We start from the raw sequence: 22,039 nt of genomic DNA, 5'->3' as shown, positions 1-22,039 counted from the left end.
TTGTAGCAAGGGAATCCGAGCGGATTTGGAGCAAGACGCTCGGATTGTAGCAAGGGAGGAATCCGAGCGGATTTGGAGCAATCCGAGCGGATTTGGGACAATCCGAGCGTCTTCAGCGCGGGACGCGCGGATTCCTGTACAGCTTCTTTGTTTGAGCTCGGATTGTAAAACGGACGTCATTTTCTCATCCGGACTCCTATTGGAGTGATTCAAAAGCCTAGATCGCTTGTTTTTTCGACGCTGTTCCATCTAGCATATTTTCAGAGCCAAAGGAGCAACTCTTGGTTTGCGTTCCGAGCAATTTTCTTCATGAATGGCTTCCTTGCTTTTCCTCCTTGCTTTAAACCTTATGACCCTTCTATATACTCTTTATTCCTACATCATTGGTCATCATTCTTGCCTCCTCTTCATACTAGTCCATCTAATATCATCAATAAGCTTCCAAATATGCACGAAAGACTGGAATTTCCGCCTTATTATCTCCTTTTCTACAAAACATATGAAATTCGATAGAAAAGCAAATAGGAAGGTTTTGACGGATAAAATGGCCATGAAATGCTATAATAGTATGCAAAATAGGCTCAATTAGGGGACTAAATGTGCGCAAATAATGGTCACATCAAATATCCCCAAACCCAACCTTTACTCGTCCCGAGTAAAGAGGTGATTAAAACTAGACCTTTATTTAAACTAACCTACTAATATAACCGATATGAGACAATTAGCGGGTCTCACTCCGCCCTTCAACTCACAACAAGACAACCATGAGGTAGGATGCCTTCTTGCAAGGCAAGGTGGGTCTTGCCAAAATGGCGACACATCCAAACATTAAGCACACAAAATCAAATAATGGATGCATCTACAAAAGAATAGCCACTTTCCTCATCTAAGTGGCGGAAATTATCTACAAGGGAAGCAATTCAAGAGTACACACTCCTTCATAGATGCAATTTGTTCAAACTACTAAGCCTAGAAGGATACTAATAAATCACCTCCAAAATGTGTCAAGCTAGGGTACCTTTGTCCTCAATCGTTAAATGCTTTTGTCAAGAGTAGACTCACTATGGTGTTAGAAACACTGGAGGATCGCGGAATTACCCCTCTTGCCTAGACAAGAAGAAGGGTCGTCCCCTCTCTACCATGCACAAAAATGGATACGGTGGATAAAGGGACCGATAGAATTTGAGTTTCATTTGGGAGTTTGCTTTTGTTTTTGTTTTTTTTCCCCCAATTTCTTGTGGCATATAACATTTGAGAACACTTTCTTTGCCATTTCTTTTTGATTTTTGGCAATTTCAACACTTGACAACTTTTTGCATTTTCTTTTGAACATTTTCAAAGTCACCCCAATTAGTAACGAGGGTGCCTTTTATTTGAAGCATAGGAGTTCTATTTTTGCTCCTCTTTTCATTTGATGCATTTTTTTGCAAACTTTCTTTCACTTTTCATTTCATTGAACTCAAATTGATTTCTTTTTGTGCCCATTCCCTTTTGTTGACAAAATGTATGGTAGAACATGGATGAATGATGGTTGCATGGTTTCAAGGGTCACCTTGGAATAAACGGTAGCCAAGGAGTTATCACACCACAAGGTACTCTTGACTAGGCCTTAATCCATGGGTCAAAGGATACTAGCATGACACATCCTAGGGTGTTTTACAAGTATTCTAACAAGCAAAGTCTTAAGAATAAAAAGCATCTACTAGGGCCTATATACACTAGTCAAGCTTCCCAAGTAGACGGTTTCGCAAAATTTTTCTAACATGCAACTACATGCCATGATGCAACTAACATATAAACATCCTAATGCATATGATTCTACCAACTAATATGCCAAATAAACTAAATGCAATCCTAAATTCACGTTTTTTTTACCGCATCAATCAAAATAAAGCCACATAGTCATTAACATAAAGAGGAAAAAGGAGATTGGAAAGATCATACCATGCGGTCTTCAATATCCTCATGTCTCGGATGTGGCGTAGTCGATCAATGTGAACTAGGATAGAACAAACACAATATATACAAAACAATATATACAAGGCTACACTACAAAGGAAATGAACATGTTTTTGAATTTTCAAATTTTCAAATTTTTATGGTTTTTTGTTTTTATGAAATTAAAAGACATATTTTTGTGAATTTTCGAAATTTTTAAATTTTTATGCATTTTTGGAATATAAATTCCCATCCCCCACTTTATTTTGGACATTGTCCTCAATGTACATGTAGGAGTAGGAATGAAAAAGAAATACATATTTTTGATTTTTTTGAAATAAAGTACAAATGCAATGATATGGTATGAATGCATGCTCTAACTAAATGCAATTCTATATGACATATATAACAAATGAATGCAATCTAATCTATACTAAGTGATGCATGTTTTCTAGAGGACTATGGTCACCTATGATCAAACCTCCCCAAACCGATTTAAACACTATTTCTAGTGTAGAAATCAATAGGGTTGGCCATTAGTAACTATGCATGAATTCTAGTCTATATGCAACTAACTACATGAATCATGTGAGATATAATACAATGCAAACTACACTAAATGCATATATACAAATTAATGGTTTTTAAGGGACTCCATCAAACCAAAGATTATCAATTAACAATTTCATGGAAAATCATCACTAGCACTCAAAGCACGTAGAAGTCGGTCAAATTCTTGGGAGTGGGACATGAATAGGCATGCATAGCAACACAAGATTGTGCAATGAAATAATGCCCAAGTAAAAGACCGAACAAGCATGTCAAGAATATTATGACAAAAATCATAAGAAAAATGATGGATGGAAGGAACATGAAATGGGTAGTTGGTTGGCAATTCACTCAACTCATCCTCCAAATAGTCAAAATCACCACATTCAATGCAAGTACTCTCATTATCATCCAAGGTGATTTTAAGGGTGTCTATTTGGGGTCCCCAAATGTCCTCATCATATTCCTCATCCCAACAAGGTCCATTATCAAAGGGGTTGTCGTAACAAGGCTCACCAAGTTCAACACAATTGTCTCCCTCAAATATGTCATCCTCAAAGGGTGAGTTTTCTCTCAAGCTCTCATCCATATCATTCTCACTTTGCCCATTAACATCAAATTCCATGGAGGTTGATTTCATTTAAACACAAGAAGAGTAGGATGACGGCATCCAAGCATTAGTTTCACAATCAAGAATGTACTCCTCCTCATCATCACTCTCCTCATCTAGTACTCCATCTTCCCAAGGTGGGGTAATTTTATGGACAAAGTGGGTTGGCTCAAGGTTATAGGAAGGTTTCTCATCCTCACAAATCTCATTTTCATCATAGTTTTCCTCAATGAATTTTTGAAATGTGATTTTTATCGCTTCTATACCTTCCTTGGCACTCTCAAATATGTCATGTATAGTTTGCTTAAGACAATGAATGGTCATGAACTCAACAAATTTCCAAAATTCCTCACAACTCATCTCACATATCCTACCACCACTCAAGTGAAATGCCAAGTTGCGGGTTTCAAGGTTCATGCCATCATAAACAACACAACATGCTTCATAATTTGAAAGAGTAAAACCATGATGCCAAGCATGAGTCATATAATCTTCAAATCTTGCAACATATTTATCAAATGATTCATTTTTATATTGCCAAAAAGTGAATGTAGACATGTTTGAGCATGTGAAATAGAACAAGTACAATAAAACTCAAGAAAAAGAAGCACAACTAAAACTAGACAAAAGAACAATTCAAATAAACAACACCGTCCCCGGCAACGGCGCCATTTTGATAGGGTGGAGGTCGTCACTCATCCAATCAAACACATTTATAATACTCAACATACAACTAGTTAGTGGTAAGTCGAGGTCGATCCATGGGACGGTGGTTACTCAAATTATTCAATCTAATTATGGTTGTGCTTGGGGTTGTCACAATTATAGTGGGTTGATGATTCTAATCTAATAGATGCAATAAACAAGCAATAAAAGGAAAGATGTAAACAATTGATTAAAAATGCTAGGATATCATGGGGTCATAGGGGATTCATGGGAATTGATCATACAAACATGTTCTCAAATTATAAGCAAGCAATTATTGTTGTGATGGATTGAGTTGGGTTATATCTTACAATCCTAGGAAAGTTTGGGTCCCGGAGCCGAATCGATTAGATTGTACAACACCTACAAGTCGACTTAATCTTCCCTACTCAACAACATGCATGGTCTAATGAGACTCGAGTTGGTTTATGTCTTACAAGTCTCATTGAAAAGATAAGAGATGGTAGTAAATGCAAGGATTCATAGGCTTAGCATTTCATCAAACATAACATGTGCATGAGTTGAGATCATAACAAGCAAGCAAATAAACCATGAAAGCATATTAATTTAAGCATGAATCATTCCCCATGTTGGTTTCCCCTAATTACCCACTAATCCTAGCTAAGTAACTACTCACTCGTGATCAAGTTTAACATGTTAATAAGGTTGTCAATCATACTAACAAAGCCAAACATGATGAACAAGTAAGAAAGATTAACAATAATTAAAACAAGGATTAAGAGAATTATACCTATGGAGATTCCAAAATAATAATGCAAAGAATAATAGAAGAAATTGATGATTGATGGAAGGTTGTCAATCTCCCAATAATAACCCAATAATCTTCAATTACCCAATAATAAACTTGAATAATAAACTTGAACAATAATTAAGGAGAGATTAATGTGTAATTTGTGTGGAAAGATTGAGATTAATCTATTCTAATCTACTCCTAATCTAATCTAAGAAAGCTTGATTTAATCTAATAAAACTTGGTTCTAATCTCATAAAACTTGATGGTTTGATTATTACAAATGGGGTATTTATAGTGGAAATTAGGTGGATGCATTAGGGTTAACTAAGGGCTAAACTAGTAATTACACTTTTGAGTTTAGAACAGGGAGGAGCCGGTATTTTTCGGAGGAAGGAGTCTTTCACGAGCTTGAAAAACGAATTTGCGCTGGATGGAATCCGGCAGATTGGTGTCGGGACGGGCGGATTGTAGCAAGGGAATCCGAGCGGATTTGGAGCAAGACGCTCGGATTGTAGCATGGGAGGAATCCGAGCGGATTTGGAGCAATCCGAGCGGATTTGGGACAATCCGAGCGTCTTCAGCGCGGGACGCGCGGATTCCTGTACAGCTTCTTTGTTTGAGCTCGGATTGTAAAACGGACGTCATTTTCTCATCCGGACTCCTATTGGAGTGATTCAAAAGCCTAGATCGCTTGTTTTTTCGACGCCGTTCCATCTAGCATATTTTCAGAGCCAAAGGAGCAACTCTTGGTTTGCGTTCCGAGCAATTTTCTTCATGAATGGCTTCCTTGCTTTTCCTCCTTACTTTAAACCTTATGACCCTTCTATATACTCTTTATTCCTACATCATTGGTCATCATTCTTGCCTCCTCTTCATACTAGTCCATCTAATATCATCAATAAGCTTCCAAATATGCACGAAAGACGGGAATTTCCGCCTTATTATCTCCTTTTCTACAAAACATATGAAATTCGATAGAAAAGCAAATAGGAAGGTTTTGACGGATAAAATGGCCATGAAATGCTATAATAGTATGCAAAATAGGCTCAATTAGGGGACTAAATGTGCGCAAATAATGGTCACATCACATATATGGTGAGCATATTTGGTTAGTTTCGTCTAATAGCACATATCAAATACTAAGATAATTTCATCTTACTGCATTTATTATTGTATATACATACCTTTATTCTCCCCCATAGCTTTTCCTTCAGGTCTTTACTCAACTGATCGATACGTGGCAAACCAAGAGGCACAATCTCTCTTAGACAACAACCAATCCAACTCGCAAAATTTGCAGCAAAGATACCATCTGCCAGCCCCGTTAATTCATCCCATTGAAGTTTATTAGGTATCCCTCTCTCTCTCTCTTGCTTCTAAGGAAACCCTATGGCTCCTTCGCCCAGTATTCGATTCCAAATTATTCTCATCACCTGAATCTTCTTCGGATGACTTTTTCCCATCTTTGCTTTTTCGCTTTCCACCCATATCTAAACCAGAAATTAATAAACTACTAACTTTAAGCATTAAGTCAACATAGCATGAGCACCGTCTCAAATAAATGATCACACAGTATACCTAAAAATATAGGTGTTGTTTAACACACAATATACTTAAAATAATAGGTGTTGTTTAACATACAATAAACCTAAGATAATTAGGGGATAATTTCACAACTAAAAAAGAAAATAAAGACATTAAGTTAATGAGACGAAGGAGTAGGGTTTATTATTACTTCTTCAATGAGGAGAAGTCGGGCCCGATATGGCGATGACGGAGGGGACGACAGAGGCAATAGGGATGGCGACGACGGCGACGGAGAATACTAGTCGTTCTAGGGAATTTCAGTGTTCGAGAGTTTTAAGTGAGCAAGGAGAAGGTTTGCATGTGTGTTGGTTGAAGAATTATTTTACACGGGTTAAGCCAAACCGCCTTCTTTATTTTTGCAATATGACAATAGTTGATTAAAAACCCGTAATTGTTTTCATTATAATACATCGGTTGGTGTGTAACCGTTGTCATTTATCTTTCATTGTGTCAAGTCCCCCCCCCCCCCCCCTCCCCCAAAAAAAAAAGCATCTTCCTTATTTGGTACTCCCTCCATTCAACACCACGTTACAAGTTTCTCTTTTGTACACTATTCACAAGTGAACATTAAATGTCGATTTTCTCTCGATATATAAGTGAAAATATATTCATGTGAGATTTTTTTTCATTCGTAGAAACAAACAAACTAACTTATCTACAACACAACAAAACTCAAAACAAAACCTCAACCACAACGCACAAAACAGGTACACCTCACACTAACTCTACTAACTATGCCTACTTCCACAACGGCTCACGATATCGTATCAACTACATTATAGTCTGTCGACACTAACTCCATACACTTCCAAATACCATCCACCAACGTCTCAAGCTTCGTCTCACTACACATTATCCACTAGAAAATCCAATATCAAGACACTCATAAACATAAAACGAAATGTTACATTTTACCACCCTTAAAAGGAACTTCGTCCTCGAAGTTTACTCACACTCATAAACATCATCACCCAACTAATAAACATCATCATCCAACTGTCAACACTATCGAAGTATTCTCCCATTCCTAAACATCGAACTACTACAAGCACGGCCATGACCTTTAATAAAATCAACCATAACAAAGATCCATCCTTTATGCTACACCAACACTCTACTTCCAATTATACTACAACGTGTACAACCATCAAACTCTCTTTGTCGCATCCTACTCCTCTTAAGACAAATGTTACATCCTCGTAACTCACTAATATTATATCCTTAGCTATATCTTCTCATTATCCTCATCACCACCGCATATCAAAGATAACCACCTATAACCTAAACACCCACCATTTCTATAACCAAGGCTCTCTTACTAAAACAGTTCGCATACCTCAATTCATTCGGCACACCACCTAACCTATACCCCAAAATCCTTAGCATAACCAATACTTCAATTCTTCCACATTACCGTAAAACGACATACTCCACTATACAAAGCACTTATCTCCAAGAACATAACTCACGATCCACACTTATTACACACACTCACACTAGATCCTCAAGTTCTTTTCTTTCATTAACGGAAAACTCATCCATAACTCGACATGACACTAATTCCCAACACCCTATACTCACTGTCTCAACAAAATATTATGAACCACCTGCGGCTTCCAGATCAGTACAACACATGTTTCACAAATCACTTTACATTACTATGTCAACCAATGCCTCCTCTAAAAGAACATCAATAGTACTCCAACAACCTCTCGCAACTGTGTCCCATCAACAGGATATCACTATGCCATGATAACAACGGAAAAATACACGACTTTCTTCCATATCATACTCTACCCCCACTCCCAAGCTGAAACTTATAAGAAACATCAATAAACAAAACAACCGTCTATCTGTCCACACCGAAACTCGTTGGAAACAGCAGTAAACAAAACAACAATCTATGATTAACTGGTCTGTACTTTCGAAAACTCGTATCGTAATCATCCCGCCTACTCCACCACAACTGATGACGACATCGCAACACCACCACCAACAGCCGCACCGCAGCGTGAAAATACCCTCATCACAACCTGAAACCGTGCCCGGATCACCACCCGAGGCATAACAACCACATCGACAATCATCGCAACTTATACAATCTCATAAACACTGACTCAGTATAACTTTCAGGACAAGAAAATTTACTAAGAACCACTTTACTAGATCACAACGCAACATAGTACATGGAATAAACAGATAAGAACCTCATGAATATCATCCCTACCATTTCACGGAATAAACATATATTATGAATACACATACAAGTATAACTAACCATGCCAGATCGCCCAAACTATCACTTTTGAACATCATTCAATTAGGTTACCATACCCAACATATATTACAGAACATTTATATAACAACTTTATAACTATCACCCCATACCACTTCTTCTCACACAAACATTTATACACATCATAGACCCGTAAACACATCCAACTAGTCAATCCTGATCACGTAAGTTACCACCTTATAAAGGTTACCTCTCGCCCGAGCTTAACTCGTATGCCCCTCATAACACAATCTCCCATTCGCAAAACCATCACCTCCTGCCAAATATAACCATACCGCTAATACTTAACTACTAGCACCCGCCTCATATGACCACATCTTATACTCCCTCACAACCATACATATCAACCCAGTCTCTACAAAATCAACCTCTTTAGAATGGCTGTCTTTCCTATTTATCATCATCGTTAACTACTAATGACAACACCTCAACACTACCACTGTTCGTATATCAAACCTCTTACACTTATCTCTAAATATCACGGTTAACATCCTAAATAACATACATCAAATCCATCAACAACATTTACCTGAACATTCATTCCAAATTTATCCGTAATCATATCGTCACCTAACTCCCCACCAAAAATCTCATATCGTGTCAATACTTTACCAACTTTTACTCTCCTTAATTCCTCGAAACTCATGGCTAACATGCTGTCCCGAAACCCCTTATATAACTATTAACTCACACCCTCTCATGATGCTAGCGCACATTTCATGATTCCTTACTTTCATGTTCCTTAACTCCGGTTGAAGTTTTTCTCACCTTACTTTCATCCTTCTTTTCCCTTTACACTCAACAATACCAATTAATAGCTCATCTCCTTACTCCTTGTACCTATCTCTCTAGTAATCCAGTTTACCTTTTCGTTGCTCCAAAACTCAAATTCTATTATTTCATATCAGTGCCATCTCACTCTTTCTTACCATGGATCTTCTCTCATCATGCTATCACTCACAATTGTCACCAATCAATCCACACAATCAGTCCACACCATCTCACTTTTTTTTTCTTCTTCTTAGCCAAAACTCATTTCATATCATTAATTGCCCAAGGAAAGCACACATTAGTTTCACCTCTTCATAATACAAATTCCAAAACTCGGCCACTACCTACACATCGCGGCATAACTCGATCTCACTATACACCATTCGTTTCCATACCTCTATAACGACCTTCCATCAATTACAATCTTAACCAACACAATCCTAACCATCTCCCTCCATGAATCCTCACACATCCGAATTTTCCACCATTTGCATCCCTCATTTCAATCGTTTCATTCTCACGTTCCATAAACTTACATCACTCCTTGCTCATATAAATTTACCTTTACATTACTCAAATTCGCAATTATATCACTCACCACGTCTCACTAAACTTGCACCATGCCTCAATAAGCCTTCCCAATCTTCCTTTTCTTTTTCCACTATCCATCACAATCACATATAACTCATGTCCTCCCCACCAAAGTCATACCCACCATAAGGTGCTACTCTTACATCATAAGATTGGGTAACTTATGCATCAAGACCAACACATATGTAAAATAATTCATAAAGAAGCAAAAGAACACCTTTGAATTAAACATAATATGCGACGAAGTCAAAAGAGGGGTCACTAGATCGAGTGCAGCCTACTCGATCGAGTAGGTGAAGGTTAGAAGCACGTATAAGAAATTACCAAGACAACTCGATCGAGTAAGGTTACTCGATCGAGTAAAAAGAGGTGCACTCGATCGAGTAAGGGCCACTCGATCGAGTACCCTACGCAGTTCTTAGCACTGTCCAATTTTCGTAAAACGGTCTTATCTCACTCGTTTCTTGGTCATTAAGGGGATGTGACCTACCGTTAGAATCGTAAAAGAACAAGCTATCACCTCCAACTGGAATCACATCAAAATCATATATACATCTCAAGTTATAATAGTTTAAAGACAACTTCGCTGTAATCGGACTACATAACTATTTGATTTTTACTTCCAAACAACTTAAATAACCACAAAGTAATCAAAAACAACTCAATACGTAAAAAAAAAAATAAAATAAAAAAAACAGTATCCCTAACCACATGTTACTATCTTCAAAGGCCAAGTAACAACATAATATATAACATCAAATTCTCCATTCATATGTTAGTAGCATAACAACATTATAAAATTCACTTCCGTCATACAAACATGCTTAAATCATGAAATCGTATTCTTATGCAACATTACTTCACTTTTTCCACCAAATCATCCATCATACACTTTATCCAACATACGCATATGAAATTACAGTAAACAAGTAGCTTAACCACAAATCATATTACCATATACGATTACTTTCATCGTTTCCACCACATCCTCCATTCAACCACATACCATTTATCCAACAAATTCATATACACATATTCACCCAACATATGCAATTGAACATTAGTAAACACATAGCGATCCCATGAAACCCCATAGTGACCGATTTAAAGTTGTAGGGCGAGTTCGCAACTTTAGGACGTCTCCCAAGTCTTTGCATTAACTCCTAACAACTCCTACACGGGTTCATTTTAATTTGACTCTCTATATTCATTGGGCTCATTAGTTACAGGTTCCAAAATCGTCTCTCTCTGATACCACTTTGTAACACCCTCCTACACTAAGTGCCTTACCAGGACCACCTAATGGACGGGAATGCTACCATATCGGTTACCCGAGGCATAGTAATCAAAAGTGACCATCAAGAAACGTACTTTAAGTAAATTAATTTAAAGTGATTACATCAAGACCAAAACTATAAAGTACGATACAAATGTTCTAAACCAAAACCAACTAAAGTAAATGAAAGTTCAAAACACAGCGGAAGACTTCTAGACATCTCGTGGTGACTAAACCCAGCTATCACATGCGCATCCATCTCATACCTGCTCAATAACTATTCACCATCCACGAATGGATCACCACAGTTTTTAAAACATTTAAACGGGGTCAGTTACTGATCACACAAGAACAATACAACAGATACAATATACAAATCACCCAATCTCCATCACAACTCCACACACCTGACTACACACTAAAGTGTGTAGTCCTGCCAGAATACCCATCGCAACAAGTATTCACACTCCGCTAGTGAGGGACTGCAACCCTTCTCACTTAAGCCCCACTCATCTCATCCGAGTGATAACCCATGTTCCTTAATGTGCACATCCCCTCTGAGGCGGGTTCCACAGAGCGCGAATCAAGGGCGTGAAGCCACTCCAGCAAGTGACTCCACTCAGCCGAGGATGCACCTCGAGAACCACAGACAAACAATCACAACCAACTACAGAATCAAAATCAGAAATTCCAATACGATATAGACAAATATTATTAATCAAGAACCACCAACAATAAATCAACCAACACATATGTAACCAATAACTGGGTATGAAATCCTACCTGTAATAAGCAATCACAAGACCGTCACAAGCAGCTAATCAAAAATGCTCTTCTACGAAATCTCCTTCTATAATCACATATACAATCATGCAATTATTACTAAGAGAATAAAACACCCAAAACCCCCAAATCTACCCATACTAGGATCTTACCCACAACGCTACGGACTCAACGGCGTAAAGAACACTGAATTCTGACAACTCAAGCCTTGGGATTTGATAGCAATGCGAAGAAGAAGAAGTAACGTAACTTGTTTTTGTCTCTTGTGAATTTAGATCAGGGTAAAAGTTAAAAGAAACTGACGACTTATGTTTTTATATCATTCTCGCATTGCTAACAAAACCCGACAAAAAAACCCGTAAGACCGAGTTACTCGATCGAGTAAGTGACTTACTCGATCGAGTACCCGTTACTCGATTGAGTGCCACACATACTCGATCGAGTACACATCAGGCAGACTACTATTTCGAAACCAAACTTACTTACTCGACAGAGTAAGCCCTGCTCGATAGAGTACCCAACAGCACAGAAAACCGTATTATTACACATATTCGGAAGCTTGTTGACGATCTTGAATGGACTAGTATGAAGGGGGGGCAAGAATGATGATCAAGGATGATAGGAATAAAGAGTATATGAAAGCATCATAGGCATAAAAGCAAGAAAAAGGATTCTGCAGCTCAACCCGCTCTGGTCAAGATCAACTCACTTGATTTATCCTTCAACCCGCTCGGTTCAATCTCAACCCGCTCGAGTTGAAGCTCAGGATGCTCGTTTTCAGCCCAGATCGAGCGGATTATTATGCAGCGAGATTGTCTTTGAAATGGAGAGTCGTGGGACTCCTCCTAGGACTTGCAAGGCTCTTTTCGACACCTAAGCATATTATTTCCTAATCTACCCTTACTTAACCTAATGTTGTTCCACTATATATACTCCATTTGTAATAATCAAGAGATTAAGCTTCCTATGTTGGGATTAAGTTCCCTTAGATAAGATTAGGAGTAGATTAGAATAGATTAGTCTTTAATCATTCCATAAAATTGCACTTTAATCTTTCCTCAATTATTGTTCAAGATTTATTATTGGGTAATTGAAGATTATTGGGTTATTATTGGAAAATTGACTACTCTTCATCAATCAATCAAGTTTTCTTTTATTATTCTTTCCTTTCCACTTGTTCATCTTAAGTTTGGTATAATTTCTTTACTCTTTACTCTTTATTGCTTATTACTTCACTCTTTCATCATGTTTATACTTGTTAAGATGATTGACACCATTGATAACATATTTTCAATGATAATGAGTGAGTAGTTCCTTACCTAGGGATTAATGGGGGATTAGGGGAGTTAATCATAGGGTAAATTTATGCTTAATGACTTCATATGAATGCTTGCTTATTGTTTTCCAACTTATGCACATATCATGTTTGATGAATTGCTTGATTGATAACCTAGCTTGATTCTCTTACTCTTTCAACAAGACTTGTAAGACATAAACCAACTCAAGGCTTGTTAGACCATGCATATAGTTGTTAGGAAGAATAAGTCAATTGTAGGTGTTGTACAGTCTTGACCGACTCGGCTCCGGGACCCAAACCTTCCTAGGACTCATTTATGTTATATCACCATGAATAGGGAAAACCAAGTCGACTTGTAGGTGTTGTAAAGTCTTGACCGACTCGGCTCCGAGACCTAAGTTTAGCATAGAAATCGTAAGAGATACACTAAATTGATTCCAATAATAATATATGCTTGCATCTACATGATTCATTTATGCTATCTTACCATGATTCCCTTATGATCCCATGATTCCCTAGTATTGTTTATCATTTATTTACATCTTTTAATTTATTGCTTGTTTTACTTTATTGCTTTCATTAGTTTAGACTCATCAACTCCAACCCCAACAATTGTGACACTAGCATAAATTGATATAGATTGACTTAGAACCCAAAGCACACCATCCCGTGGATCGACCTCGACTAAGTCACTTACTAGTTGTTTGTTGAGAATATAAATGTGTTTGATTGAGTGAACAATGACTCCCTCACTATCATCGGTTCAGCGTTGCATGCCTCAGAAGTCTTTAGCCTAAAAAGGCAAAATTTGGATTTAATCTTTGGAAATTATTGTTGCTCACTTCCATGTCTCTTCGAATATAGTGAGACATTTAGGGGATAGATTTGACCTATTGGTGAATGTGGCAGACTAGACATGTAAACCGCCGTCTAAGGGTAATGATTACCCTTGAAAAGGGGAAAGAGGGTTAATTATTTTAACTTCTCACAGTTAATTAGTGGAAAGAAGTCGTTTCTTATTTTCCTTGAATATTTAAAAGACTGTTCCTTTTTTCTCCTCATTTCCTTTTCCAAATACAAAGTTTGTGGAAAATCATAAAACATTTTCATCTTTCTTATAAAAGATGAGGTTTATGTCAATGAGAGTTAACATTGAAGCACAATATCAGTATAATGATGGAATTAAGGCCTCGAATAGGGCCGAAGTTGCTACAAACCTCATGAAAGAGAGACTACCGTTTCTTATAGCTTCATGCGAAATTGAGAGAACAACACCTAGACCTTGTTTGAATGAGGTTTTAGGGGAAAGAAAGTTCATGAAGGGGGTCTTATAAAGGCTTCCACTTCAATCAAAAGGGGCAGTAATCAGAACATGTCGGCGTTAGGCTTGGCTATTCACCCTTGATTCCGACAGTCCATGGGGTTATTTGGGTATATGAGTTGACTTAACCCATAAACCACACCCTACACAGCCATGGAGGATGATAACCCCGAGGAATGGAGTAGAAATAACCGCGAATTGCAGTTGTCTGAATTTCTCAAATTTTGAAAAACAGGAGACTTTTTCACAAAGAGTTTCGGGATAAGGCTCTAGCATGAGACAATGAATCGTCTCCAATTGTAATTGATAGTCCCAGTGAAGATGATGATGATAAAGTGCAACAACCAATTTCAGAAAATTGGTTGACTTCAGAAAGTCAGGAACTATGAAACCCTAGCGCTGAGGACGTTTATGGAAATTAATTAATATAACCCAGGCACAATAAATGCGTCTATAAAATAGATTCCTTCATTTAATATAATGATTGGGAGTTATTTATGGTTCCAAAGGTTTTTTCGGAAAATGAATTACTCAAAGGAATCGAGAAAAGCGGGATGTGAAGAGGCGGAGTAGTTGTTCACATTTCAAATGTTATAAATGGTTGAGCTTCTTAAAGTATTATTAATATAATACTTTCTGGGTGAGAGGTTCGTTCTTACTTTTTTCTTTCTCAGTATTAACTGATAAAAACTATGGCAAATCCTTCAAAAAAGTGTGCAAGAGATCTACTTGAAAAGGATAGTCCAAGGCCTTACTAGAATGATGAAGGGTCAAATCCTTTATTCATGATAGGGTCTGACGAGTCTATGATAACTCTGTGGATTTTTCCTAAACTAGGATGGAAGAATCTGATAGTTTGCTCTTATCTGGAGTTTGTAGAGCATGGTATCAGTGGATAAAGCACTGGGATTTTTGGCATAATAAGCCTAAGGTAAGGCGCATAGCCTGAGAAGTTTTCAGCGTCCGGAGGTTTTCTTTTGAATTAAAACCTTCGAACGCTGGGGGTTTTTTGTTGGCGCCTAATTTAGTTAAGGTACTAAATTTATTATTTTAAGGGTATGTGGGCCTGAGAACTAAAGAATAAGGTTACAGGGCCTAAGTTAAGTTAATCCAAGATCGAAGACAAACGGAATCTAAGAAAACCAAGAAGTCCAAAAAGAGGAACGCTGGGCTAAGGGGCATAATAAGCGCCCAAATGAAGCTTCAAGAAGACTCGACGGTTTATTAACCCCTTCCCATTAAGGAGTAGTTTCTAAGGAGCCGGATGACGCCTATATAAGGAGGCATTTCATTCAAGCAAACAACAACAATAACTACAACTTAGTCTATCTTTAGATTAATCTCTTAAGCGTAGTGTAGATTAGCATTAGAAATAGAAGTAGAAGTAGCACGACGAGCCCATCCGATCATGGAGGTAATCATCCATCTATCCTTTAGTTTGTAATTTAGCATCCACAAGTACTCTTGTGAAGACTCTAGTTGATGTTGTGTTATTGGAATCTTCTTGATATATAAGTATCGTTGGAAATTCTTGTGTTTAACTTTGAGAATTATATCATTCATTGTTAAGCGTTAACTTATTATAAGTAATTTAGCGCTATTTATGGGATTACGCATCTACAACCGTGGCTCAAACCCTTTCATTTAAAGGTAGATCACAAAGTGTAGGAGGGTAGTTATAGCCTCTAGGATACCTTAAAGTACTAATCTGGTTTCACACAAACAAATGGCTAGTTTGAAACGAGTAGGAGTAGCTGAGTATCACTCCAAATCTCGAGGTGAGTAGTGTATTAGATTTGAGGAATTAAACGTGGATAATTTCAAGTAGTGTCTAAACAAATTAGAATTATATGTAAGCAGGCCCGTCTAACTATGGGCTCACTGTGAGCACTTGCACTGGGCCTCAAATTTTTGGGGCCCAAACTTCAACCTTATACTAATTAAGAAGGAAAAAAAAGAAAAATAAATAGAGTAAAGTTAGGAATTGAAGCACCGTAACTGCAGTATACTCCAAATTCCTAAATCTAATCCTTCCCCAAGTAAAATTATTTTCCTTCCCAAAAATATTAAATCTACCCCTTAATAATCAACCTATCTAACGTTCCTTTTTTCTAATCTTTTAAGTATGATTATTCCAAATCAATTATTCACAAATCATTTCAAGTTTTCAATTAAAACAATTAGAATCAAAACTTGGTCACTTTGTCAGTTCAAATTGTTGGCAAAAATCGCAGGTTTATCTTTGAATTCAAACGAAATAAGGTAATATTTCTTCTTAATTTTGATGAATTTTAATGAATTCAATCATAATGTTAATGATTAATGAATTTAATGATAATGCCTTTGCAGGTATTGGAAGTTGGTGTCGGAGATCAGTCGGACAGCCGTGACGCCGAGTGCCGACGATAGTTCTGGAATCCGGCATCAATAAGGTTGTTTCGTTTCATCACATATCTCTATTTCTAATATCATGTTACCTAGAATAAGAAAATTTGATTCAGGATCCAAAAAACGGAAGAAAAAGAAGCGAATTGAACAATTAATTCTGTCCCAAAAAGGTGCGCTCAATAAATTTTTCACCAAAGGGTCTACTTCTAATAGTGAAAATATTAATGATAATGAAGGTGTTGTTGAGAGTGAAACTGCTGAAATTTTTTATACTCGTGATTCCGGTGACAACAACGATAATAAAATTGACAATGAGGATAACCATGTTAATGATGATGATAATTTAGATATGAATGAAAATGATGGTGATGAGAACAGCGAGGGTTTTGTTGTAGGAGTAGAAAAAAATGATGTCGAAAATGGTAGTCAATCTAGTCATATGAATAATATTTGATATGTTTGACCCGAGAAATTGAGATTCACTTAATTCTAATATGATTAAAATTTTAGCTAAAAAAGGTCCTAAAAGAGATTTATCTATTGAAAAAGGACCTAAAGCCGAATTAGGTAGAAGATTTAAATCAACATGTTATACAAGAGTTTTACCAAATGGAGAAAAGTGCGATAGAGATTGGCTTTTCTATTCAAAAGATCTTGATAAAGTATTTTGCTTTTGTTGTAAAATATTTAGAAAAGGTAATCCTAAAAGTCAATTAGCTAACAATGGTCTTCAAGATTGGTCTCATATTTGTGTTAGACTTAAACAACATGAAATGGGCATTGAACACATTGTTAATATGAATGCTTGGTATGATTTGCGTGAACGAAGTGAAAAGAGTCAAACAATTGATAAAAAGACAAATAGTGCATTAGATAAAGAGAAAAAACATTGGAAAAAAGTGTTGGAAAGAATAATATTTGTTGTGGTGTATTTAGCAACACATAATTTGGCTTTTCGTGGTAGTAATGGGAAGTTATATCAAAAAAGCAATGGAAATTTTTTAGGATTAATTGAAATGTTAGCGAGGTTTGACCCCATAATTCAGGAGCATGTGCATCATATAACCAATGACACTATTCATAGTCATTATATTGGTCATAACATTCAAAATGAGTTAATACTTCTTGTTGCATCCGCTGTTAAATCTGAAATTATTAAAAGTGTGAAAGAAGCAAAATATTTTTCGGTGATACTAGATTGCACTCCGGATGTGAGTCGCCAAGAGCAAATGTCATTGATTTTATGATATATTGATGTGTCTTCAAGTTGTCTTTGCATTAAGGAATCATTTTTAGGATTTTTGAGTGTAAATGACACAACTGGACAAGGACTTTTTGATGTTTTATTAAATGAATTAAAATCTTTAGATCTTGATGTGAATGATGTGAGAGGATAAAGTTATGATAATGGATCAAATATGAAAGGCAAAAATTAGGGGGTACAAAAAAAACTTTTAGATGTGAATCCTCGAGCTTTCTTTACTCCTTGTGCTTCTCACAGTCTTAATTTAACATTATGTGATATGGCAAATAGTTGTGGTAAAGCTAAAGACTTTTTTGGAGTAATACAACGAATATATACTATTTTTGCAAATTCTAATAAAAGATGGGAAATATTGAAGAATAATGTAACAAAATATACATTAAAGCAATTTTCATCTACTCGTTGGGAAAGTCGTGTCGATAGTGTCAAAGCAATTAGGTTTCAAATTGCAGAGGTATGTGATGCTTTGCTTCAAGTAGGAGAAACTGATAATGATAGTAAAATTAGAAGTGAAGCTAAATCCTTGGCCATGAATGAACTTGGTGACTTTGAGTTTTTGGTAGCACTTGTTATTTGGTATGAAATATTGCATAGAATTAATTTTGTTAGTAAACAATTGCAATCAAAAAATATGATTCTTGATGTGGCAATTGATGATATTAAAAAGTTGGTTTTATTTTTCGAAGATTATAGGGAATCTGGATTTAATGATGCCGTTAATATCGCTAGGGAAATTGCAATTGAATTAGATGTTGATCCCGTATTTCCAAAGAAGCGTGTTAGTCAAAGGAAAAAACATTTTGACGAGAATCAAAATGACACAACTGAAGTAGTTTCCCAAACTAGTGAAGAATCCTTTAGAGTGAACTACTTCCTTTTTGTTGTTGACCAAGCTATTGGTTCACTCACAAAGAGATTTGAGCAATAAGAAGAATATCAAAATGTTTTTGGCTTTTTGTTTTTTTCTAGTAAGTTGAACTCATTAGATAATGCTAAATTAAAGTCTTGCTGTGACAATCTTCAAATAGCACTTACAAGTGGTGAACAATGTGATTTTGATGGAAATGAATTGTTCATGGAGTTAAAGTTGCTTAAAGATTTATTGCCTGATGAAGAGATGGAGGCTATTGATATTTTGAAATTTTTGAAGCGTAAATCGTATTTTCCTAATGCATTTGTTGTGTATCGAATATTGTTGACTATTCCTGTGACGGTTGCATCTGCAGAAAGAAGCTTTTCGAAGTTAAAGTTGCTGAAATCTTACATGCGGTCTACAATGTTGCAAGAGAGGCTTAATGGATTAGCAATAATTGCCATAGAAGATGATTTCTTAGAAAAAGTAGATTATAATTGTTTGATAGAGGAATTCGCTTCAAGAAAAACTACGCGAAAGAGTCGCTTTTCAAATAATTTGTAGCTTGCATTATATTTTATATAAACGTCATTTGATTTTGTAAATTTTAGGCCTTATTTTTTTCTTTTGCACCGGGCCTCCACTTTTCTTGAGACGGCCATGTATGTAGGTGAACTAAATGTGGACAATTTGAAGTTGAAACAAAATTGAATTGTATAAACATAACGTCGTAAGCTCATAGTTAATCTATTTGGTGTCCTTTCATCTTATCCTTGGAATTGGTATGTGCAGTAGACCATCCTCCTCATTTGGTGTGATTGAATTTCTAGAGACATTGAATTTCAAGTACTCGTTTACTTATGTGGGCTGCCTTTTTTCTATGAGGAAAGAAAACATGTGAGAAAGTGAAAATATTGAAACCAACTACTTAAGAGGAAGAGAGGTAAACTAGTTTTAAACCCGTGAAATTTACGGGCTTTTTTATATTCCGTAGTTAGATAATTATCTTTAAGTTAACTCAATATATTGTTAATAAACTTAAAGTCATACGATAGTCGATATTACATAAATGTAGAATACAACAAATTAGAGTTGGTTATTTGTACAATTCGTATCCATATTATTTTAATTAAATGATAAGTCATGACTAAGATAAAAGCCTCTCAAATTTCGACCCGATCCGACCTCATCCATTTTTTCCAGGGTTAAAATATGAAAATCTTGAGCAGTAACCTGTTCGATATGGAACCCGAAATGACCCGTTAATTTAAGTGAAACCCGATACGAACACGTTGACCCGTTGAGTTAAAGATAAACTAAAATAATTTTTATAAAAATATTAATAATTATTGTATAATATATTTAAAAAAATAAACATTGAATATGATTAAAATATTAATATTAAATATACTTTAGTTTTTAAAAAAATATTTTTCCAATCTATAAAAGGCGTTAGATACTAATTGTTGACCCACACTTTGCCCCGAATAACCCGACCCATAACCCATATTTTAACCCACGTATCCGACATGTATGTTCCGACCCGCCCAACCCGTTTGAGATCTATAGACAAAATAAAGGATATATGACCCCACTTAAATGGTGTAAAAAATTATCGGGAAAATAATATCAAATGAAGTCCGCCCTTCTACCCTCGTATATACATTAAAAAGTCATCGGGAAAATATAATAATAATGCTTGTAAAATGTATTCATAATTATAGGTTAAGACAATTCAACTATGAACTGTCCATTTTTGTTAATAAAAGAACGTTCAGTTTTATTTTCAAATTATTAAAAAAATTGTCTTTTTTTTTGGTGAACTGTAAATATATTATATAGATAGATAATCATTCAAGGGTTACATCAAAATCACCACCATTACGGACATACACATTACAAGCATTAAAAAGGAACTAAACTGTAACACCCCGTAATTTCGGACCATTATTATATTGCGGAAGTAATTTATTAATCAAGTAAAATTGGATATTAATGTATTTGAAGTAATAATAATTCAAAGAAATATAATTTTATTATATTTTGAAGTAAAGTATTTATTTTGATAGTTTCGAAATGTTTAAAAATAGTTTAAACCGTGTAAAAACTTTTTATTTCGAAATAAGGGCATATCGGGAAAAAAATGACAACTCTTTTGAAAATTGGGCAAACGATTTTGGAAATGGGTCATATGAATACTCAATCTTCTTGTAATCTCGTGTTTAAGAACTTTGGTCTTGTCGGAATTTGCAATTGGCAAGCGGTTCTAATTATCGTCGAAACGAGCTAAAACCGACTCATGAAATTCCGTCAATCCCGCTCCTTTCCTCTCATTTCCGCGGCACACCTCCCTCTCCCTCCTTTCATTCTGATTTTTCTTTTCCAACTACTCCTTCCTTAACATTCTAAAGCATTCCAAATCAAAAACACCATAAAACCTAAGCTTTTAAGCTAATTTTCACCATAACTCACTCGTTTCTAGTCCGATTTTCGCAAAATTTATATTTCCGGAATCCTCTCTTCGAGATCTACATCCTAGTATGTTTTAATTTCAGTTTTCATTAAGTCGATTTAAGACAATTTTGGGCATAATTTCGGTTTTTGTGCTTATAATTGTGTTTTTATTGTTTATTTAGGTGAAGATTTAGAAGACGAGTTTGGAGACTCGTATATAGTCGAAGATAGGGGTTAGTTGGCAGATTAGGGTTTGGTGTTCAAGGTGCTAATTGCTCATTTTGTTGCTAAAGGTAACTATTTCGAGTTACTCGACGAATAAATGTCACAATCTTGTTTTCTTGTATGATTTTGTGATTGTTGTGTGGGTAGTTTATTTCACATGATAATATGGGTTAAATTCATGTTTAATTCATGTCTTATGTTAGTTTAAATTCTCATATTAGTATGGAAATGAATTGAGAACGATTGATTGATGCTTTAGACGATGTTAAACTGAACAAAAATGGAGAAATGGAGGGTTGGGGGTGGCGGCCAAGCAAGCCAGAAAGCCCAGCAGCCCACGGCAGTTCCCCGGTTTGCCCGGGTTGGCCCGTTGCTTG

The 22,039-nt window shown here is 36.1% G+C and overlaps 1 pseudogene; it reads left to right on the top strand.

Annotated features, from left to right (window-relative positions):
* Nucleotides 1-17,321: 17,321 nt before the first annotated feature.
* LOC141620427 (uncharacterized) lies at nt 17,322-19,547 on the top strand (annotated as a pseudogene).
* Nucleotides 19,548-22,039: the final 2,492 nt, after the last annotated feature.

This window comes from Silene latifolia, chromosome X (assembly GCF_048544455.1).
Source record: "Silene latifolia isolate original U9 population chromosome X, ASM4854445v1, whole genome shotgun sequence".
Classification (NCBI taxonomy): domain Eukaryota; kingdom Viridiplantae; phylum Streptophyta; class Magnoliopsida; order Caryophyllales; family Caryophyllaceae; genus Silene; species Silene latifolia.
This window is presented reverse-complemented; position numbering and strand designations above follow the sequence as displayed.